The following is a 22,147-nucleotide window of genomic DNA, read 5'->3' on the forward strand; positions in this document are numbered from 1 at the left end:
CTAACTCCTGTCACCCTCTGCCTTCTCATCTCGCCTCCAAACAGGAGCTGACCACATAGTCTCATGTGTCCGCTTCAGCTAAGAAGGTCACTCCTCACCAGTATCATTTTCTGTCTTATAGTCCAGTCCAATCCCTGTCTGAAGAGTTAGCTTCGGGAATGGTTCCAGTCTTGGGCTAACAGAAGATCCAGGGACCATGACCTCTGAGGTCCCTCTAGTCTCAGTCAGACCATGAAGTCTGGTCTTTTCATGAGAATTTGAAGTTTGCATCTCACTCTCTACATGTTCCATCAGGGATTTTCTGTTGTGTTCCCTGTCAAGGCAGTCATTGGTTGTAGCCAGGCACCATCGAGTTCCTCAGGTCTCAGGCTGATATAGTCTCTGGTTTATGTGGCCCTTTCTGTCTCTTGGGCTCATATTTACCTTATGTCTTTGGTGTTCTTCATTCTCCTTTGCCCCAGGTGAGTTGAGACCAATTGATGCATTGATGCCACTTGGTAGCGTTGAAGACTTCAGATGCCACTCACCAAAGTGGGATGCAGAACGTTTTCTTGATACATTTTGTTATGCCAGTTGACCTAGATATCCCCTGAAACCACAGTCCCCAGACCCCCATCCCTGCTATTCTGGCCTTCAAAGCATTCATTTCTCATTTATTTTAACTAAAAAATATTTCTGTATCAGATATTGTGTGCCACTAATTTACTTAGGAAATTATCTGCAACTTGATTCTCCTCTTGTTAGTAGTAGTTACATTTTTAAAAAGTATTTATCTGTGTTATAGTTTAATATAATTTCACCATACTTATTTAGTCTGTATGCTGAGCACATAATTTGAGAAGCTGGACTATATGAAGGTGAACAGGGTATCAGGATTGGTTAGTAGTAGTTACATTTTTAAAAAGTATTTAATTTCACCATACTTATTTAGTCTGTATGCTGAGCACATAATTCGGGAAGCTGGACTATATGAAGGTGAACAGGGTATCAGGATTGGAATAAGGCTCATTAATAACCTGTGATTTGCAAATGACACAACCTTGCTAGCTGAAAGCAAAGGGGACTTGAAGCACTTACTGATGAAGATCAAAGACTATAGCCTTCAGTATGGATTACACCTTAATATAAAGAAAACACAAATCTTCACAACTGGATTGTCAAGGATTTCATTTGACTTGGATCCACAATCAACACCCATGGAAGCAGCAGTCAAGAAACCAAATGACGTATTGCACTGGGCGAATCTGCTGCAAAAGACATCTTTAAAGTTTTTAAAAACAAAGATGCACTTTAAGGACTAAGGTGTGCCTGACCCAAACCATGGTATTTTCAGTCACCTCATATGCATGCAAAAGGTGGGCAATGAATACGGAAGACAGAAGAAGAATTGACAGCTTCGAATGAAAAATTGACAGCTTCGAATTATGGTGTTGTTGAAGAATATTGAATATACCATGGATTGCCAGAAGAATGAAAAAACCTGTCTTGGAAGAAGTACAGCCAGAATACTCCTTAGAAGCAAGGAGCTCTGTACTTTGGACATGTTTTTGGGAGGGACCAGTCCCTGGAGTAGGACATCATGCTTGGTAAAGCAGAGGGTTAGTAAAGAAGAAGATCGTCCGTGAGATGTATTCACAGAATTGCTGCAAGGATAGGCTTAAGCATAATAACGACAATAGTGAGGATGGCGCAGGACCAGGCAGTGTTTCATGCTTTTTTACATAGGGTTGCTATGAATCAGAACAAACTGGATGGCACCTGACAGCAACAACATATTTTGACAGGCTAAAATCAAGTGTAGTGCACAATTTTAGCGATTTATTGTTAACCTTTGAAATAGACAAACCATCTTTGGAGGGGAGAAATGAATTCTCTGTTTCTTAAATTTCATTGGCTTCATAGGTTCCATAGGTTCCATTGGTGTTAAATGATACTGAATTCATATAAAACTGTTATTTTGTTGTTGTTGTTATTATTGTGGCAAAAACATATACACCAAATTGATTCTTCTATGTATTTGGTTTTCACTCGAGATTCTCACTCATTAATTACTTTAATACTAAGTAATTCTTACCAAATGTTTAAGATCTCAAGAAGTATAAAAACCAAAAAAGTTGCCATCAAGTCATTTCTGACTCATAGTGACCCCACGTGTTGCAGAGAAAAACTGCAGTCCATAGGATTTTCAAGGCTGTAACTTTCTGAAGCATATTGCTAGACCTTTCTTTTGAGGTATCACGAGGTGGGTTTGAATTGCCAACCTTTTGGTTAGTTGTGGAGCACTTAACCGTTTGTATCACTTAGAGTCTCCTATAAAACTAAAAAAAAAAGGACATGGTAATTCTCATTGTTGTCAGAAAAGTTTTATTAGAATTTTTATAAAGGTAATAAATATTTATATAATTGTTTTGTTCCAAAATTACTTCTAATACATGATGGTTCCTTGAAAAATCCAAGTTTGAGAATTACTGAAGTCAGGTAGAAGCTGCAATTATCCACTGGGCTGTTGTTTCATATTGTTAATTGTTGTTGTTGTTAGGTGCCATCAAGTCGGTTCTGACACTGTCCAGTCCTATGCCATGCTCATATTATTACGCTTAAGCCCTTTGTTGCAGCCACTGTGTCAATCCATCTCGTTGAGGGTCTTCCTCTCTTCCACTGACCCTCTACTTTACCAAGCATGATGTCCTTCTCCAAGGATTGATCCTTCCTGATAACGTGTCCAAAGCATGTGAGATGGAGTCTCACCATACTTGCTTCTAAGGAGCATTGTGGTTGTACTTCTTCCAAGACAGATTTGTTCATTCTTTGGCAGACCATGGTATATTCAATATCCTTCTCCAACACCACAATTCAAAGGTGTCAATTCTTCTCTGATCTTCTTTATTCATTGTTTAGCTTTCACATACATAGGAGGGGATTGAAAATACCATGGCTTGGGTCAGGTGCACCTTAGTCTTCAAGGTGACATTTTTGCTTATCAACACTTGAAAGAGGTCTTTTGCAGCTGATTTGCCCAATGTAATGTGTGTCTTTTGATTTCTTGACTGCTGCTTCTATAGGTGTTGGTTGTGGGTCTTAGTAAAATGAAATCCTTGACAACTTCAGTCTTTTATCCATTGATCATGATATTGCTTATTGGTCCAGTTCTGAGGATTTTTGTTTTCTTTATGTTGAGGTACAATCCATACTGAAGGCTTTTTTAATTAAGCTACACTTTATAATTGCTTGCATTCACTTCGTAAGTATTCTATTTCAAATTTCTAGAGAACTGATGAACGAAATTTATCAATTATTTTAAGTGATACATAGATAAATTTGGGGAAAATGAAATCTTTACAATGCTGAATTTTCCAATCCCTTAAGAAGTTGTGACATTCCATTTATTTAGATATTAATTCCTTTAATTAGCTTTGTGTAGTTTTCAGCACACACATCTTTTGCATATTTTGTTAGATGTACAATTGATGTTTCATTAATTTGAGAAACTTTATATTGTATTGATAATTTGGAAGCGCCCTGGTGACATAGTGGTTAAAGCACTTGAATGCTAACCGAAAGGTTGGTGGTATGAAGCCACCAGCCACTCTGTGAAAGAAAGATGTCAGTCTGCTTCTATAAAGATTTACATCCTTGGGAATCTTATGGGGCAGTTCTACTCTGTTGTTTCGGGTCGCTATGGGCCTTGACATTGTCAAGGATTTCATTTGACTTGGATCCACGAGCAACACCATGGAAGCAGCAGTGAAGTAATCAAAAGACACATTGCATTGGGCAAATTTGCTGCAAAAGACCTCTTTAGGCAAAGCAAAGATGTCACCTTGAAGGCTAATGTGCACCTGAACAGTCACCATATATGTGTATGAAAGCTAGATGATGATAAAAGAAACTGAAGGAAGAATTGATGCCTTTGAATTGTAGTGTTGGAGAAGAATATTGAATATACCATGGACTCCTAAAAGAATGAACAAATTTGTCTTGGAAGAAGTACAACCAGAATGCATCTTAGAAGCAAGGATGGTGAGACTATGTCTCACATACTTTGGACATCTTTTTCTGGGTACCTTCCTTTTCTTAAGGTAAGAGGATCTCAAAAGTTAGACTAATTGAGCTTAAATACTATCAAGAAATAGCAAGATGTACCAGCAGCAATTACTAACAAACTATTACTTATCTATTGAGTTGAAATACTTCCTTTGTCATATACTGAGATCTGTTCTGTTTTTTAAATGCAAACCTATTATTGGGCTCTGTATTCTGTTTCACTGAAATTATACATATGTGTGTGTGTGTGTATATATATACACACACATACGTGTATATATACATATGTATATGTGTATATATATATGAATGTGTATTTATATACTTTGTATATGTTATCGGGGGGACCTGTCCCTGGAGAATGACATCATTCTTGGTAAGGCAGAGGGTTAGTGAAAGAGAGGAAGACATTCAGTGAGATGGATTGACACAGTGGCTGCAGCAATGGGCTGAAGCTCACCAGGGCTGCATATATAAATATAGACCCACATTAAAGAAATGGATTCAATTTAGCACATCAGTTGATAAGAAATAAGCATGACTATAATAATTTTTGACTGTGACCTTTTATTTAAAGACCAGATGATACTAACATTTTAGTTTATTACATTTTTCACTCTCAGTCTTCCTAAGTGAAATGTGTATCTGTGGAAAATGATAACACTATGCAAACAAACGATTTGAAAGTTGTTACCCAACTAAAATGTGTGTCATTTATGTAGTGAAACATTAAATTAAAAAAAATTAGCCTATTCTGAAACTATCTCTAATTTGTATAAGAAAATGTTCTGCAGGGTATGTTCTACTTTTCCTTTCACCCTTTGAGCTTCAGAGTAAGTTATTATGTGCAGGAATGGGAAAACAACAAAACAAAACAAACAAAAAAATCTAAAGTAAGTAGAATGAATTTGCTGATCTCTCTGGAGCACAAGTAAATACAAATGTAAGTCTCTTTCTCTTTTTGGTTTCCCTGATTCTCTTTAAAGCAAGTGCATGAACTTGAAAACTTTTTGATGATTCCTCCTGCTGAGTAACTTTCTTTATTTTATTGATTGGCTTCTTCTATTTTAAACATTGTAAAGCCTAGGCTGTATCACTGCTGTGAATTATGCAGGGAAAGCTGTTGTAACTGAGAATTTTAAAAGAAAACATTGTCACAGATCCACTTAACACACTACTACGGGGATATTCAAAATTTCATTTGCACATTGCCACCTATTCCTGGGTTAAAAAAAAAAAAAAACACATGGAGACAAATATTAAGCTTCAGTTAAATATGCCAGCTTTTATTTGATTTAAATCTGTGATATAAGGAATGAAAAAATCACACATGAAAGTATTCTGATAATACACAAAAGCATAAAGATTTTAAAAACTTTATCTTTTAGCACTTCTTAGGCACAAGTCACTGCATTAACTCTTTTACAAGACATTTCTAATTTAATCCTTCTAATAATCCTATAGGAAACCCTGGTGGCATAGTGGTTAAGAGCTACAGCTGCTAACTAAAAGGTTGGTGGTTCAAATCTACCAGGTGCACCTATGGGCAGTTCTACTTCGTCATATAGGGTCACTAGAATAACCCTATGAAGTAGATACTATTATTAACTTAATTTTACAGATAAGGAGACTGAGGCATAAAGACGTTAAGTAATTTTTCCAAGGTTTTTCTGTTTGTAAGTAATAGTGCTGGCATTCCAGGTAGATTGTCTACCCCTGTATCCGTGAGTTTAGTCTCAAAGCTACAAAAATACAAGTAAAGACTTTATTTATCAAATCTAATATTTTATAGATAACATAAAAAGATTATTCTTTTAATCATTTGGAAACCCTCGTGGCATAGTGTTTAAGTGCTATGGCTGCTAACCAAAAGGTCGGCATTTCCAATCTACCAGGTGCTCCTTGGAAACCCTATGATGCAGTTCTACTCTGTCCCATAGGGTCGCTATGAGTCAGAATCAACTCGACGGCAACGAGTTTTGTTTTTGTTTTTTTGGTTTTTTATTCATTTAAACTGATTTTGAAGATGAAAGAATAGAATTTTATATTCATTAATATACCTCTTGAGCCCTTAAGGAGTGGTGTTTGAGAGCTCAGCTGCTAACCAAAAAGTTGGCAGTTCAAATCCACCAGCCACTCCTTGAGAACTCTACGGGGCAGTTCTACTCTGTTCTATAGGTTGCTGTGAGTCAGAATTCACTCAACAGGCAGTGTTTTTTTTTTTTTTTTTTTTTTTTTTTTAATATCTTATACTAAAGGTATGTATTCAGTATAAGCTGAACACATATAAAAGTGTCATGAATACCCCACCCCACCTTAAAAGACAAGATGCACTCTGTCTATCACAAGTTGGCTACAGTTTGTTACCTACTTAGAAAAGAGATGACTAGAGCTAAATGAGTGTGAGTGCTATAGCAAGGCAACTAGAAGGGTTTGTCTTCTTTTAGGTTTTTTGATTGTTTTATATAGGTTGTCTGACTTCAAACCTCAAGATCTTACCAAGTATGTGAGACCTTTCCGCTATCCAAGTCTCAGTTTTCTCATCTATAAAGGGTTTATCTCATTGCCTGGCATATACCAGATTTAACAAAACTAAACTTACATTAAATTTACTTTTTTCTATTTCACGTAAATGTAAAACCATGTTTTAATTTGGGTTAATATTAGACCAGTTAGTGGTTTTTAGAGACCTAAATTATGTTTTGCTTTTTGAGTTTTTATTTTGAAAGAAATTAAATTAGGCTTACTACCTCAGCATATTTTACTTGAGGTATGTTTGAAAGCTGGTATGTGATTTTTATAGAAATTTTGCCAAACATGAAAAGTACCATAAAACCATTATGCATCCAGGCAAGCACAGTTGCGATATTTTCAGTCTGTCAAGTTTGCATTTTAAAATATGTAGTAAGGCTTTATGGAAAAAAAAAAAAAATGCTTTTTCTCATTTTTCTATCTCTTTCTTTGAATGTCAGGACATATTTGTAAATCGAATTCATTCAGCCAGGTAATATTCAAACCAGAAGCTTTAAAGCTTTACAGACTGTCTTTAGGTGGTTGCATAGGTTAGTTTGATGTACAGAAAGTATTAAAATGGCATTGTAAGTTTTCAAGGCAATGCTCGAAATACAATTTACTCTTAAAAACAGTTTATGGAGGCGGGGCCAAGATGGCTGACTAGGTAGAAGCTACCTCAGATCCCTCTTGCAACACAGACTCAGAAAAACAAGTGAATCGATCACATACATGACAATCTACGAACCCTGACCATCAAACACAGATCTAAAGAGTTGACCTGAGTGACAGGGTAGAGAAAAGCTGCGCACTGAAGCAGCGACCCTGTCTGGAACTGGTGTCCTCCTCCACAGTCTCGAGCCCTCGTGGTTCCCTGGTGCCGAGTGGCGGGGTTGATTGCGGCTTGCTGAGGTGGGGCAGGCACAGGACACAGCCCTAACCCCTAGCCTCCTGGGGTAACCTCGGTAGAGACTCAGCCAGCACAAGAAGGCTGCACACTGATGCGGCTAAGGAGAGAACGAGCAACCACGGGGAAGAAGCGACGGTTTTTGGAGCCTGGAGCCAGCGTCCCAGGCAGAAAACCTTGGCGCCGGGCTTTGGACTGTGCATAGGGGAGCTGAGCATGGCTTCCTGAGACAGCACAAACATGGGACGCAGCCCTAGCCCCCTGAAGTGAACTTGGGGGAAGGCCAGCCAGCACATGCAGGCAGCACAGCAATGCGGCTGACAGGAAGAGAAGTCATCGGAAGGCAGAGACTGGTTTTGGAGCCTGGAGTGTGGCATCCCAGCCGGGGAACCTTGGTGCTGGGCTTTGGACTGGGAGCGGAGGAGCTGACCATGGCTTCTGAGACAGCACAAGAGTGGGCCTGACCCTGGGGGGCAATCTCGACCCAGCCAATGCACACAGGCTACATGCCCCTCCCCCTCGGGAATCTCAGATAAAACAGTCAACACCAAGCAAGATAAGTAACTTTGTCTATATTGCTGGGTGCTACTCTCTCGTATCTATCTGATCCCTCCACTCCCTGCCCCAGGTGGCTTCATTAACATTGGAATTTCCTGGGCCAGGGAGTGATGTACTCTGCGGTTTTTTTTTGTTTTTTCCTAACCCATTCTCCTGGCCTGAGAGAAACAGCTACTAAAAGCCCAGGGATGAAAAATCCTTCCCTAACTTCCCTAAATTGGAATAAAAATACAGAACCAGCTCCAGCCAAGCATATGCGATCCACAGTCTTGGGCTTTCATTGCTACAGGGAACAAGGTGGCTATTATAATGCAAAGGCCATTCTGATAGAGATCTGACTGTAATTGTTTTAGTGGATCACTGGAAAGGCAAGTTTTCCAGGTGTGATATCTCTATCTATTAAAAAGAGCCCTCACTGATCCACAACAGGGAACTGAGGGATGAGGCTCCACCCAAACCACCTAGCCACCTGCAAAAGGGGTCTGAGGATACTGACACCTACCAATCTTTAGAGGTACATGCACTGGTGCCTAAGGTACAGCTGCAGAGCCTTCCCACCAATGTGCTTTAGGAATAGACACACACCTACCTCACTAGCATGAGGTGGAAGGCTGTCAGCATCCTGCACCCCCAGAGTGTGACCCCCTGCTGCTACTAGAATCTGGTGCATACTATTATCACCAGTACTCTTCTAAGTTAATAGGTGACAATCTATACCACACACTTGGTGATCCAAAAATCAGAACACCTAAGCTGATTCTATTCAAGAATAGTGAATGGACTCTTAGGCTTATATATCTGGTAATAGCCCAAACCAGCTGGTAATAGAGCATAAGTGATTCAAAGGCTACAACAATCAAGACAGCGTAATCTAGTAGCCCATCTGCATATATTGAAAGAAAACAAAACAAGATAAGACTCAGTGAGCAAATATACAATAAATCATTACGATATCTTATAGATGGCTCGGCGACAGCAGTCGATATCAAACCACATAAAGAAGCAGACCATGATTGCTTCTAAAACTCCCCAAATTAAAGAATCAAAATCTTGCCCAAATGAAGATACAATCCTGGAATTGTCAGATGCAGAGTATAAAAAACTAATATACAGAATGCTTTAAGACATCAGGGATGACCTCAGAAATTAAATGAGGCAATCTACAGAAAAAGTCAAAGAACACACTGATAAAGCAGTTGAAGAAATCAAAAAGATTACTCAAGAATATAGTGGAAACATTAATAAACTGCAAGAATCCATAGAGAGATAGCATTCAGAAATCCAAAAGATTAACAGTAGAATTACAGAATTAGACAACTCAATAGGAAGTGAGGAGCAGAATCGAGCAATTGGAATGCAGAGTGGGGGAGCTGGAGGATAAGGCAATTGACACCAATACACAGAAAAATCAGATAAAAGTATTAAAAAAAATGAAAAAACCCTAAGAATCATGTGGGACTCTATCAAGAAGAATAACTTGCGTGTGATTGGGTCCCAGAACAGGGAGGGATAACAGAAAATACAGAGAGAATAGTTGAAGATCTGTTGGCAGAAAACTTCCCTGGCATTATGAAAGATGAAAGAATATCTATCCAAGATGCTTATTGAACCCCATATAAGATTGATCCAAAAAGAAAATCACCAAGACATATTATCATCAAACTTGCAAAAACCAAAGATAAAGAGAAAATTTTAAAAGTAGCCAGGGATAAAAGAAAAGTCTCCTACAAAGGAGAATCAATAAGAATAAGTTGAGACTACTCAGCAGAAACCATGCAGTCAAGAAGGCAATGGGATGACATATATAGAGCACTGAAGGAGAAAAACTTCCAGCCAAGGATCATATATCCAGCAAAACTCTCTCTCAAATATGAAGGTGGAATTAAACATTAACAGATAAACACAAGCTTAGAGAATTTGCAAAAACCAAACCAAAACTACAAGAATTACTAAAGGAAATTGGTCAAAAATCAATACTATCACAACACAAGGTCACAGAACAGAACATACTGATATCAACTCAAATAGGGAAATCACAAAAACAAATTAAGATTAATTTTAAAAAGAAAAAAATGCTCAAAATAGGGGCTCATTGAAGTCATTATGTAAAAGATCACAATAATCAAAAAGAGAGACTAAATACAGGAGGCATAGATCTTCCATATGGAGAGGAAAACAAGGCGATATAGGATGATAAAAGCTAGGTTTTTACTTAGAAAAATAGGGGGAAATATTAAGGTAACCACAAAGAGGTCTAACAATTCCATTATTCAAAATAAAAACCAAGAAAAACATAATGACTCAGCAAATATAAATTCAACTACTATGAAAATGAGGAACACAATTTACAAAGAAAAACATCTCAGCACGAAAAAGAAAGTGGAAAAATGAAATTGTCAACAACACACACAAAAAGGCATCAAAATGACAGCACTAAACACAAAAAAAAAACACATATCTATAATTACACTGAATGTAAATGGACTAAATGCACCAATAAAGAGACAGAGAGTCTCAGACTGGATAAAGAAACACGATCTGTCTATATGCTGCCTACAAGAGACATACCTTAGACTTACAGACACAAACAAACTAAAACTCAAAGGATGGAAAAAAATATATTGAGCAAACAACAATCAAAAAAGAGCAGGAGTGGCAATATTAATTTCTGACAAGATATAACCATATTAAATATTTATGCACCCAATGACAGGGCTGCAAGATACATAAAACAAACTTTAAAAGAACTAAAAAGTGAGATAGATGCCTCCACAATTATAGTAGGAGACTTCAACACACCACTTTCGGAGAAGAATAGGACTTCCACTAAGAAGCTCAATAGAGACACGGAAGACCTAATTGCTACAATCAACCAACTTGACCACATAGACTTACACAGAACATTCCACCCAAGAGTTGCAAAGTACACTTTTTTTTTTCTAGTGCACATGGAACATTCTCTACAATAGATCACATAGTAGGTCATAAAAAAAACCTTTGCAGAATGCAAAATATTACAAAGCATCTTCTCAGACCACAAGGCCATACAAGTAGAAATCAATAACAGAAAAATCAGGGAAAAGAAATCAAAACTTGGAAACTGAACAATACCCTGCTGAAAAAAGACTGGGTTATACAAGACATTAAGGAGGGAATAAAGAAATTCATAGAATGCAATGAGAATGAAAACACTTCCTATCAAAACCTCTGGGACACAGCAAAAGCAGTGCTCAGAGGCCAATTTATATCGATAAATGCCCACATACATAAAGAAGAAAGAGCCAAAATCAGAGAACTGTCCCTACAACTTGAACAAATAGAAAGGGAGAAACGAAAGAATCCATCAGGCAGGCACCAGAAGAAAACAAATAATAAAAATTAGAGCTGAACTAAATGAATTAGAGAACAGAAAAACAATTGAAAGAATTCACAAAGCCAAAAGCTGGTTCTTTGAAAAAATTAACAAAATTGATAAACCATTGGCCAGACTGATTAAAGAAATACAGGAAAGGAAACAAATAACCTGAATAAGAAATGAGATGGGCCATATCACAACAGACCCAACAGAAATTAAAAGAATCATATCAGATTATTACAAAAAATTGTACTCTAACAAATTTGCAAACCTAGAAGAAATGGATGAATTCCTAGAAAAACACTACCTACCTAAACTAACACAATCAGAAGTAGAACAACTAAATAGACCCATAACAAAAAAAGAGATTGAAACGGTAATCAAAAAACTCCCAACAAAAAAAAGCCCTGGCCAGGACAGCTTCACTGCAGAGTTCTACCAAACTTTCAGAGAAGAGTCAACACCACTACTACTAAAGGTATTTCAAAGCATAGAAAATGGTGGAATACTACCTAACTCATTCTATGAAGCCACCATATCCCTGATACCAAAACCAGGTAAAGACACCACAAAAAAAGAAGATTACAGACCTATATCCCTCATGAACATAGATGCAAAAATCCTCAACAAAATTCTAGCCAATAGAATTCAACAACATATCAAAAAAAATAATCCACCACGACCAAGTGGGATATATACCAGGTATGCAAACTTGGTACAATATTAGAAAAACCATTAATGTAATCCACCATATAAATAAAACAAAAGACAAAAACCACATGGTCTTGTCAATTGACACAGAAAAGGCATTTGACAAAGTTCAACACCCATTCATGATAAAAACTCTCAGGAAAATAGGAATTGAAGGAAAATTCCTCAACATAATAAAGGACATCTATACAAAGCCAAGCCAAGAGCCAACATCATTCTAAATGGAGAGAGCCTGAAAGCATTTCCCTTGATAACGGGAACCAGACAAGGATGCCCTTTATCACCACTCTTACTCAACATTGTGCTAGAGGTCCTAGCCAGAGCAATTAGGCTAGACAAAGAAATAAAGATCATCTGGATTGGCAAGGAATATGTAAAATTATCTCTATTTGCAGATGACATGATCTTATACACAGAAAATCCTAAGGAACCTTCCAGAAAACTACTGAAACTAATAGAAGAGTTTGGCAGAGTCTCAGGTTACAAGATAAACATACAAAAATCACTTGGATTCCTCTACACCAACAAAAAGAACATTGAAGAGGAAATCACCAAATCAATACCATTCACAGTAGCCCCCAAGAAGATAAAATACTTAGGAATAAATCTTACCAAAGATGTAGAAGACCTATACAAAGAAAACTACAAAGTACTAGTGCAGGAACCTAAAAGGGACCTACATAAGTGGAAAAACATACCTTGCTCATGAATAGGAAGACTTAACATAGCAAAAATGTCTATTCTACCAAAAGCCATCTATATCTACAATGCACTTCCGATCCAAATTCCGACGACATTTTTTAATGTGATGGAAATACAAATCACCAACTTCTTATGGAAGGCAAAGAAGCCCGGGATAAGTAAAGCATTACTGAAAAAGAAGAAGAAAGTTGGAGGCCTCACTCTACTTGAGTTTAGAACCTATTATACAGCCACAGTAGTCAAAACAGCCTGGTACTGGTACAATAACAGGCACATAGACCAATGGAACAGAACTGAGAACCCAGATATAAATCCATCCACATATGAGCAGCTGATATTTGACAAAGGCCCAGTGTCAGTTAATTGGGGAAAAGATAGTCTTTTTAACAAATGGTGCTGGCATAACTGGATATCCATTTGCAAAAAAATGAAACAGGACCCATACCTCACACCATGCACAAAAACTAACTCCAAGTGGATCAAAGACCTAAACATAAAGACTAAAACGATAAAGATCATGGAAGAAAAAATTGGGACAACGTTAGGAGCCCTCATACAAGGCATAAAGAGAACACAAAACATTACTAAAAATGATGAAGAGAAACCCGATAACTGGGAGCTCCTAAAAATCAAACACCTATGCTCATCTAAAGACTTCAGCAAAAGAGTAAAAAGACCACCCTAAGATTGGGAAAAAATTTTCAGCTATGACATCTCCGACCAGAGCCTGATCTCTAAAATATATATGATTCTGTTAAAACTCAACCACAAAAAGACAAACAACCCAATCAAAAATTGGGCAAAGGATATGAACACGCACTTCACTAAAGAAGATATTCAGGCAGCTAACAGATGCATGAGAAAATGCTCTCGATCATTAGCCATTAGAGAAATGCAAATTAAAACTACGATGACATTCCATCTCACTCCAACAAGACTGGCATTAAAAACATTAAAAACAGAAAATAATAAATGTTGGAGAGGCTGCGGAGAGATTGGAACTCTTATACACTGCTGGTGGGAATGTAAAATGGTACAACCACTTTGGATATCTATGTGGCGTTTCCTTAAAAAGTTAGAAATAGAACTACCATATAACCCAGAAATCCCACTCCTCGGAATATACCCTAGAGAAATAAGAGCCTTCACACGAACAGATATATGCACACCCATGTTTATTGCAGCACTGTTTACAATAGCAAAAAGCTGGAAGCAACCAAGGTGTCCATCAACAGATGAATGGGTAAATAAATTATGGTATATTTACACAATGGAATACTACGCATCTGTAAAGAACAGTGAGGAATCTGTGAAACATTTCGTACCATGGAGGAACCTGGAAGGCATTATGCTGAGTAAAATTCGTCAGATGCAAAAGGACAAATATTGTATAAGACCACTATTATAAGATCTTGAGAAATAGTATAAACTGAGAGGATCACATACTTTTGTGGTTACGAGAGGGAGGGAGGGTGAGAGAGGGTTATTTACTGATTAGATAGTAGATAAGAACTACTTTAGGTGAAGGGAAGGACAATACTCAATACACGGAAGGTCAGCTCAACTGGACTGGACCAGAAGCAAAGAAATTTCCCGGATAAACTGAATGCTTCGAAGGTCAGTGGAGCAAGGGCAGGTGTTTGGGGACTATGGCTGCAGGGGACATCTAAGTCAATTGGCGAAATAAATTCTATTAAGAAAACATTCTGCATCCCACTTTGAAGTGTGGCATCTGGGGTCTTAAATGCTAACAAGTGGCCAGCTAAGATGCATCAGTTGGTCTCAACCTACCTGGATCAAAGGAGAATGAAGAACACCAAGGGCACAAGGTAATTATGAGCCCAAGAGACAGAAAGGGCCACATGAGACTTACATCATACTGAGACCAGAAGAACTAGATGGTGCCCGGCCACAACCGATGACTGCCCTGACAGGGAGCACGACAGAGAACCCCTGGTGGAGCAGGAGATCAGTGGGATGCAGACCCCAAATTCTCATAAAAAGACCAGAGTTAATGGTCTGACTGAGACTAGAAGAATCCCGACGGTCATGGTCCCCAAACCTTCTGTTGGCCCAGGATAGGAACCATTCCGGAAGAGAACTCATCAGACGTGGAATGGACTGGACAACGGGTTGGAGAGAGATGCTGATGAGGAGTGAGTTACTTGTATCAGGTGGACACTTGAGACTGTGTTGGCATTTCCTGTCTGGAGGGGAGATGGGAGGGTAGAGGGGGTTAGAAACTTGGAAAACGGTCATGAAAGGAGAGACTGGGAGGAGGGAGCAGGCTAACTCATTAGGGGGAGAGTAAATGGGAGTATGTAGTAAGGTGTATATAAGTTTATATATGAGAGACTGACTTGATTTGTAAACTTTCACTTAAAGCACAATAGAAATTATTTTAAAAAACTTTATTCAGGTACATGTTTTAAATATAATGGAAAAATTAATTCAGCAATTGTTTATTGAGTGCTTTATGTGCTAGGCACTGTGATGGGTTGGGCAGGCAAATAGGAAATAAAAAATAGCTAAACAGAACAAAAACAAAGTCTCAGCTCTCCTGATCTCATCATAACTGTGCAAATAAATTCAGTGTAATATTTTGACTACAAATGAAATTATCTTTAGGCACCGAAGGTACACACTAAAAGTGTCTTAGAGTGCTCAAGGGTATCAAGCCTGTATTTGTTAAACAGAACATGAGATGAACCTTGTGGATTTTGTGTAGATCTGACAGTAGCCCTGGCTACTATTAATTTCAGGCCCTTGATGAGGTTCCGAGACTGGAATTATGAGACTAAGCTTCTGAGAGAAACTTCTCAGGGAGTACAATCCTTGTAACCCAATGTAAGCATATTCTGTAGCCTTTTATTTCCCCAAACTGCTGTTACGTAGCTTAGCTACTGAATGGAAGATTAATGAAGATGTATCTGTCATATTCCATGACACTTCTTTTCCTTTTTTTCCACACTGTCTCCTTCTCCCTTCTCTTTTTCTCTCTTCTTACTCCTACCTAACCCATACCTGTCTTAGCACTGAACTCTCTGCCTTGGATAGCCATGTCCAAATGCTATCTTCACCCCTGAACTTGTTCACGGATTCAACAAATATTTCTTAAGCTCCCACTCAGTGTCAGAATCAACTTGAGGCCAACAGATTTTTTTGCGAGGTGGGGGGTGGGGAGCAAGGATGTGGGCTGAGCACTGTTCTTAGTGTTAGGAATACAAAGAAACCTCTACCTTCTAGTGGCTAAATCAATGTCTTATCAAAAGGTAATGCATGCTATAGAGAAAAATAAAACATGGTCTACTTCACAGCGCCTCCCCACCCCGGCTGATAGTAGCTCTATTTCACGGGAGGATATAATCTACTGTAAATAAGCTGAAAGAGTTTTAACTCCAAGAAGAATTAATCTATTCAGTCATGTGCTTATTATTTGCTTTTGAATTGGGTATAAACTATTTTAAGACATCCGTTTAAAGACAGGATTAGGCATTTGTGTTGGATGCCACAGCCTCCTTTGATGAACTCTTTTGAAAGTCTTATAGAAACCTCCTAAGAAAATAATACTTCATATGGATGATGATATTTTTAATGAAAGAAACATACCTTTCAGACTAAGTATATTAAACCAAACCAAACCAAATCCATTGCCTTCGAGTCGATTCAGACTATAGTGACCTTATAGGACAGAGTAGAGCTGCCCCATAGAGTTTTCAAGGAGTACCTGGTGGATTCGAACTGATGGCCTTTGGCTGGCAGCCATAGCTTTTAACCACTACATCACCAGGGTTTCCATAAGCATATTAGCTGAGACAAAGTTATTCCCCAATAGACAATGGCATAATTAGAGGAGAAAAGTTATAGAAATAACTGGAAAATAGGTCTCTTACCAGAATGTCCCTGGGTTATCCCTGCAAAGTAAAGAATACCAAAAGGTAGTATAGTTATATCAAAGATAAAGTGTCTACTCCTGTGAAAAATCCTAATGACATCTGGAAGAATATGCATTCATTTAAGTGACAAATTGCTTTGAAGCATAGGGTCTAAAGTCTGTTAAATCCTATTCTAAGCAATAGTTCTCAGACTGTGTCTGGAACATTGTGTTTGTCAAAGATCTGTCAGAGATTATACCTTTGTAAAACACTGTTGCTGGATGACAATAGGATTCTTACTTTAAAAAAAAATTGTCATCTACTGGGAGAGAAAAATTGTGAAAAAATACTCATATAATACAGCTATTCACATAAATTAAAAGGCAAGTACAAGCAAAGACGAGAAAAGTAAATTTGATCTGAGGTGTTATTTTATTTTTTTTGAGGAAATAAATAGGTATTTGTTTTTAGCCTTGAAGAATGACTAGGATTTCTATTGGCAGGGAGGAAAACAAGAAAGAGAATTTGAGACTTTCATGATATCATATTTTGGACACTTTCATGATATATTTTTTAAGAATGCCAGCAAATCATTGATTTTTTTTCAAAAAAGTATGACTAGGAAGTAAGAGATTTAGAAAACATGGCCTATGAAGAATGATTGAAGGGCCTAAGTATGTTAAGCAATAAGAGAAAATTAAAGAGCAACCTAATAGTTATGTCAAATATTTGAACAATTGCTATAGAAAGAATAGAAACTGAATGGAGATTTAAAGGAAATAGATTAAGGCTCAGACTATTGAACCTTCTATCTGCATCAATCAGGGTTCTTATTTACAAGCAATAAAAACTGAATCTAACATAAGCAGAAAAGGAAATTAATGGGAAGTTAGGAGGCAGCTAATAGAAGTGGATGCAGAACAGGCTTAGAAAACCGAGCAGCATAAAAAGGCCAAAGTCATAAAACTGCAACTAGCAATGCTGTGAGGAGACTGTTGGACCATACAGCTGTAGGCTGCTCCAGGCTGCTTCTGCTGGGTTCCCTAAGCTACTGCTGCCACTTTTCAGAAAATTCCTGACGTGTCCCTGCTTCTTCAAGAGTCAATGACCTGAAGGTGGTGGTAATTGACGAAGTTTAAGTCAAATTCATTGTCTTTCAGAAAGAATCATGTAATATTTGAATGTCTTGAATTATAAGTAGGGTTGGATGAAGGTTAAAAAAAAATTAGAAGAAAAAAAATCCAACAACAATGTCTACTACCCTAACAAGAGTAAGAATTTTGTAATGTATGTGTGACAATCTAAAGTTTTTTTTTTAAAGTATTTTGCAAGTTTGAATGTATTCTGTCACTTGCAACCAAATAGCACCATACGTTGATGTAAGTCAGTGAACCCATATGTTTATTATACATAATTTTGATTAATAAAATTAATAAGAAAAGCATCCACCCTAAATAAGCAAACCAATTGCTTTTGAGTTTACTCTGACCCATGGTAATCTCATGTGTTTCAGAGTAAAATGGTGTCCCATACACTTTTGAATGGCTAATATTTTTTCCTTTGTTTAAAAAAATTTATTGTGCTTTAAGTGAAGATTTACAAATCAAGCCAGTCTCTCAAACAAAAACTTATACACAACTTGCTATGTACTCCTAGCTGCTCTCTCCCTAATGAGACAGCACACTCCTCCTCTCCACTCTGTATTTCCCATGACAATTCAACCAGCTCCTGTCCCCCTCTACCTTCTTATCTTGACTCTAAACAGGAGCTGCCCACATAGTCTCATGTGTCTACTTCAGCTAAGAAGCTCACTCTTTACCAGTATCATTTTCTGACTTATAGTCCAGTCCAATCCCTGTCTGAAGTGTTGGCTTTGGGAATGGTTCCAGTCTTGGGCTAAAAGAGGGTCCAGGGACCTTGACCTCCAGGATCCCTCCAGTCTCAGTCAGACCATTAAGTCTGGTCTTTTTACTAGAATTTGAGGTCTGCATCCACTGTTCTCCTGCTCCATCAGGGACTCTCTGTTGTGTTCCCTGTCAGGGCAGTCATTGGTTGTAGCCAGGCACCATCTAGTTCTTAAGGTCTCAGGCTGATATGGTCTCTGGTTTACATGGCCCTTTCTGTCTCCTAGGCTCATAGTTACCTTGTGTCTTTGGTGTTCTTCATTCTCCTTTGATCCCGGTGGGTTGAGACCAATTGATGCATCTTAGATGGCTGCTTGCTAGTGTTTAAGACCCCCAGATGCCACTCACAAAAGTCAGATGCAGAACGTTTTCGCAATACATTTTGTTATGTCAGTGGCTAATTTTTCACGAGTAGATCATCAGGCCTTTCTTCCAAAGTACTTCTGGGTGGACTCAACCATCAACCTTTTGGTTAGCAGAGAACTGTGTATGTGTTATCAGTTTTATCAAATACCTAAAGGAAGGCGATGACCCAAAATTTTGATAATCGTTGGTCTATTTTTATTTGTTATCCATCAGTGATGACCCTTCAACTCTATCCAATTTCAATATTGGGCTTTCCACCTTCCATGACACCTAGTGGAGTGCTTTATTAGCTATTTGATGGATGAGTATAGATACATGATTACCTCACCTTCCTTTGGAGAATATCCATGACCACAACTTATACATACATTGTTAGTCAGAAATGTAACCTATATAAATAGGCTATTTAAGAAATAAATTCATGACAATGGAGCTCTTACTACAGTACCCAATCATCCCCATGTTATTTGCAATTACAATATACAGTGAAAACTAAAATCTATTTGATCATTTAAAAATGCTGTATGTAATTTATATCCAAATAAATTTCAAATTTCTAAGGTTTGTGATTCATACAATTTATGACATTTTAATTTTGAAAAAAAAGTCCCAAAGAAATTTTAAGTTTACTAGAATAAATTGTTAGCTAACATTTTTATTGAGGCTATTGCCCTGAAATAATCTTTTAACCTTAAACTAAAAATATCCCCTGAAGTCTTCTTAAAGCCAAACAATTGTTTAGCTTAACTAATAAAGAATGTCTGCTTTGAGCATTGTGCTCTCTTAATAGCTATCTGTATGGGATCAAATTGACAACAGTGACTAAAAAAAATAGGTAAGAAATTTAGAGGGTGGTGTGTTCGTAATGGGGGAGGAACAATTCAAATATGATTGCACACTTGAAGAATGTGAACAACATCACTGAACTGTGCAGGTAGAAATTGTTGAGTTGGTATATGTTCTGTAGTATATATTCTCAAAAACAAAAAATGCAAATTTAAAAAATAAATTATGGAAAAATAATTTTTAAAAATTATTCCTTGGCTTTAAGAAAATCTCTGTGAATTATGTTTTTTTAATAGACTTTTTAGAACAGTTTTAGGTTTACAGAAAAATTGTTCAGAAAGTACAGATAATTTCCATTATTCCCTCTCTATGAATTAAATTTGGTGTTGAAAATTTATATACAAAGAAGAGGTTCTAAGCCAGGTTTTGTGGTGTCTTTTTAATCAGCATACTTGTAACAGTAAGGTTTTGTTTATGTCATTGCTTTGTGAAAATGTTTATACAAAATCATGAAACTATTGTGAATAAATCAATTCTGTCTGTTATCTTAGCAGTATATTAATAACTGATTGGGCTGAACAAGCATGCAGGAGTAAATTGGGACATGCTGCTGAGCCGTGCCACTACGGTTAGACGTTGAAGCTGAAACAAAAGTCAATTCTTCCACTTTTATTTGTTTTAGGTATCATTGAGGAAACTCTAAAAATATTTCCCACAATAAATAGTACCCATAGGTCTTTGAATTTATCAATTTCTACCACAGTTATGTACCCTTAGTATTTTCTATGAAAACATTACTTAAAAAAATCAATTTTATACTTGTCTACGTATTATTCGGAAACCGTGGTGGCGTAGTGGTTAAGTGCTACGGCCGCTAACCAAATGGTTGGCAGTTTGAATCCACCAGGCGCTCCTTGGGGACTCTATGGGGCAGTTCTACTCTGTCCTATAGGGTCGCTATGAGTCGGAATTGACTTGATGGCACTGAATTTTGTTTTTTTGGGGTATGTATTATTTGTCTAGAACAGCAAAATAAAATTCATGTTGTAGAAATGAAATGCCAGGATTTTTTCTGATTTAAAGGAAAGCAGATCAGTATTTTTCCTCCTGAACATATATCAATATACAAACATTGCTTTAAAAAAAAGCATTTATGCCTAAACACTTGTCTATTAACTTATTATTAAGTTTGCTTTATCGATATTCCAATGCTGGTAAGCATACCAAAATAATTCATCAGTAACTCATTATTTTTCTAGTTAAATATCAAATCAGCTTTTGGTGTTAAGGTGGCTATTCAGAAGTTTGAATCTTAATAGGTCCTGTATTTATTGTCTAGCAAATTTTATATAGAATTATTATATCTCCCAAATGACACTTCCTTGTTTCTAGGAGTAAAAATATATAAATAACCACATAGTTAAAATGTTTAAAAGATTGATTTTTTTAATGACACAGTATTTTCCTGGAAACATAAATACTGGTGACTAGACTAATCGAGGCTTCGATCACTTGGGAACTATGTGGAAAATTAAGTTCTACTTTTCTGACACCAAACTGTAAGGATTAATCAAATCAATTAAACTTAGTTCTGTTCCCAACTGCTCCACTTCTGTTCTGACATCACCTGCACACGCAGCACTTACTTCTTCCTCTGACCCTAACTACCCAGAGTTAGGTCAGACCTCACTAGTTAAAGGAATCAGTCCTTCAGTCTGCCAAGTCAGCCCGGACTTCAGAAACCAGCAGCAAGCTGAAAAGTCCCAGCCTCCCTCACTTCTGACCTGCTGATTCTTACTACTCCCTTGGGTTCGATAATTCCTTACAAAACTCACAGAACTCAGGAAAGTCTATACTTAAACAATTGTTATATAATTGTAACAAGAAGGATACAAAGAGATACATTGGGCAAGGTCGAGAAAGTTTCCCAACGGGAAGCTTCCATGTCCCACAGAAGGGACATTCTACCTTCCCATTTACTTCAGTGTCTGCCGCCAACCAGGAAGTCCATGGGACATTCATATCCAGAGACTTTATTGGGACCTCATTACATAGACATGATTGATTGAATCATGTTCTTCTCCCCTTAGATCAGCTGATATCACCTGATGGTCTTTCTGACCTTGCCAGCCCCCACCTGAGTCACCTCATTAGCATAAAAACTCAGGTGTGGTCTGGAAGCCTCATCAAAGATGCTTCAGTCGCTGGGGAAATTCCAAGGCATTAGAGGTCATCTCTCAGGAATAAAGGAGAAAGACCAAATTCTTTTGATAAAGTTAAATTCTTTTCCCCACGGAAAGTGATAAGTTTAATGAAATGCACAGTGTAGTGTCTATAAAATAACTGAGCAACCTTGACTTAATTGCTGTGAAAGTTTGATTTTATTCAGTGAAAACATGCTCTATCTCATGATCAGCATAGCAGATTT

General features: G+C 37.5%; 1 protein-coding gene across 1 annotated transcript in view; it reads left to right on the forward strand.

The window, feature by feature from the left end:
- The window catches only part of ZNF804A (zinc finger protein 804A), a 299,120-nt gene that overhangs the window by 153,749 nt on the left and 123,224 nt on the right, over positions 1 to 22,147 (forward strand). The window lies entirely within an intron of this gene.

The sequence above is a fragment of the Elephas maximus genome, chromosome 6, assembly GCF_024166365.1.
Source record: "Elephas maximus indicus isolate mEleMax1 chromosome 6, mEleMax1 primary haplotype, whole genome shotgun sequence".
NCBI lineage: Eukaryota > Metazoa > Chordata > Mammalia > Proboscidea > Elephantidae > Elephas > Elephas maximus.